We start from the raw sequence: 2365 nt of genomic DNA, 5'->3' as shown, positions 1-2365 counted from the left end.
GAGAGTGTGTGTGTGTGTGTGTGTGTGTGTGTGTGTGTGTGTAAACTTCTATTTATCGACTGAATGTTCAAAAGCTTTTGCTGATAACTTTGCCTGGAAACTCCTCCTCTAGATATTACTATGTAGCAACTGAGTAACATAAACTTGTAACTGTGTTAAATTTAAAGATACTCTCTATGAAGTCATGCGGAAGTACGACTAACCTTTGTTAAATACATGTAACTCTTATCAAATATGTTGAGCCCTATTTCCTTTCTTATAAATACGTGCGCACGCGCCGAGCGGTGTTTGTTTGTGTGCGCATTTGCGTTAGTGTGTTTGTGTGTGCAATGGGAATAAATATGGAGGTGGATTCGCGTTTTAAATACCTAGATATTTGTATTGCTGGTATTTGCGCTAGAAATAAATTTTCCCGATATTCAGATTAATACATAAAAACAAAACTAAATGTAATTGTAATTAATGTAACGATGTAATTGACACAGTACTTGACATTTTTCGTAGTTCATCTTCTTCATTTTCCATTCTAGACAACAATACTGCCTTGTAGTCTAGAATGTTATATTTGCCTTGTTATATTTGTTTATTAAGCAGTTTGGATGAAATTGTTCTCCCATATTCCTTTTGTATATTATATAAGTAGAACGAACGGATCATAGAGTGTTATTGCAGCCATTAAAATACACAGCAAAACTGATATATTGCCAATCTGTATATCGACATTAACTCGATAGTTGGATACTTTGGGGAGAGGGAAACATTATCACGCACGTAAAACAATAAAATATACATTTCTGTCATTTCTGCTATGATCTAATTCCGACAAGTTCATTTCGTCTTAGTGTACATTCCAGGTCTATGAAATAGACATTAACTCTTGCAGGGGAGTCGATTTAGCAACAACCTCTACAAGCAACATCTATACATTCGTGGCTATGTGCCAACCTAAGAAATGTGAACTCGGCAATAAAGTCAATTAAATGGATAATAAGCTAATTGACTTCCATACAAATCAGCATATCAATAACGGAATTTCAAACAGAGATATTAAACTTAGATGTTCGTCTCTAACGGGTATTTTGGTTGTATTATACTGAAAATAATCCAAAGAAGTCTGTGTCTACAAGATTCTATAAACACCTGATGCGATTGAGTGACACATTGTGACAAACTGAACAGATAACTGCCTTCATTATCGCCATACAATCTTTTCTACATACGTAACATTCAATCACCCATTAACTCATATCAGCCTCTAACAAATTTCATTGAGTAATGCCCTCATTCACTGCCTTTTACTATCAATGTTTCTTTGAGGGTTACTTGATTCTAATATTACTACTGAATCACACATATACACATTAACACACACATACACACACACGCGCACACACACACACACACACACACACACACACACACACACACACACACACACACAAAACATCTGCTATCTGACGCAATGGAGGTGACCTACGCGCTCACGTAATCCTAAGTCATGCGGAAGTACGACTAACCTTTGTTAAATACATGTAACTCTTATCAAATATGTTGAGCCCTATTTCCTTTCTTATAAATACGTGCGCACGCGCCGCGCGGTGTTTGTTTGTGTGCGCATTTGCGTGAGTGTGTTTGTGTGTGCAATGGGAATAAATATGGAGGTGGATTCGCGTTTTAAATACCTAGATATTTGTATTGCTGGTATTTGCGCTAGAAATAAATTTTCCCGATATTCAGATTAATACATAAAAACAAAACTAAAATTCTTCATAAACTTACAGACACACACAGAATACAGGAAAATTATAAAGCTCCATTGCTTCAAATAACGTCATGTATTCAGCTGCAAAACAAAAGTGTAGACAACCGAGTCTTTATAACACCAATAGCATCTTGCTTAGCTTTTGACATTCAATTAGTTGTCCAGAATGAGAGAGCAACAGTGAGGAACAACGGTGGAAGTGAATTCATACCAGGCAGACTAAAACTAACATTTGAATATAAAATACAGTCTGAGAATGAATAGTGATTAATAGAAAAGTAGTATCATTGGGAATGTATTGTTAAAATTCAGGAGTATATTAAGAAATAAGTTCTGTCAGGAATGATTATATTGATAGAAAATTAAGAAAACAAATATTCGTAGATAAATAGTATACAAAAGGAGAAGGCTTGGCCATGTGATTCAGAGATACGTTTCCCAAACACGGAAGTTGCTGATTGACAAAACTGCATGACAATATTACCATATCTCTTATATTATAGCATACAGTTGATCAAACAGGTGTGAGTGAAAAATAATACACGCACAAAGTCCATTGTATATATACATATATGTAATATATATATGTATAAATGTGTATGT

General features: G+C 34.9%; 1 protein-coding gene across 1 annotated transcript in view; it reads left to right on the top strand.

The window, feature by feature from the left end:
• The window catches only part of LOC106870474 (putative carbonic anhydrase-like protein 1), a 497991-nt gene that overhangs the window by 98668 nt on the left and 396958 nt on the right, over window positions 1–2365 (top strand). The gene's annotated exons all lie outside the window — the stretch shown is intronic.

Source organism: Octopus bimaculoides, chromosome 2 (genome assembly GCF_001194135.2).
Source record: "Octopus bimaculoides isolate UCB-OBI-ISO-001 chromosome 2, ASM119413v2, whole genome shotgun sequence".
Classification (NCBI taxonomy): domain Eukaryota; kingdom Metazoa; phylum Mollusca; class Cephalopoda; order Octopoda; family Octopodidae; genus Octopus; species Octopus bimaculoides.
The sequence above is the reverse complement of the archived record's forward strand: the minus strand, read 5'-3'. Positions and strand labels throughout refer to the sequence as shown.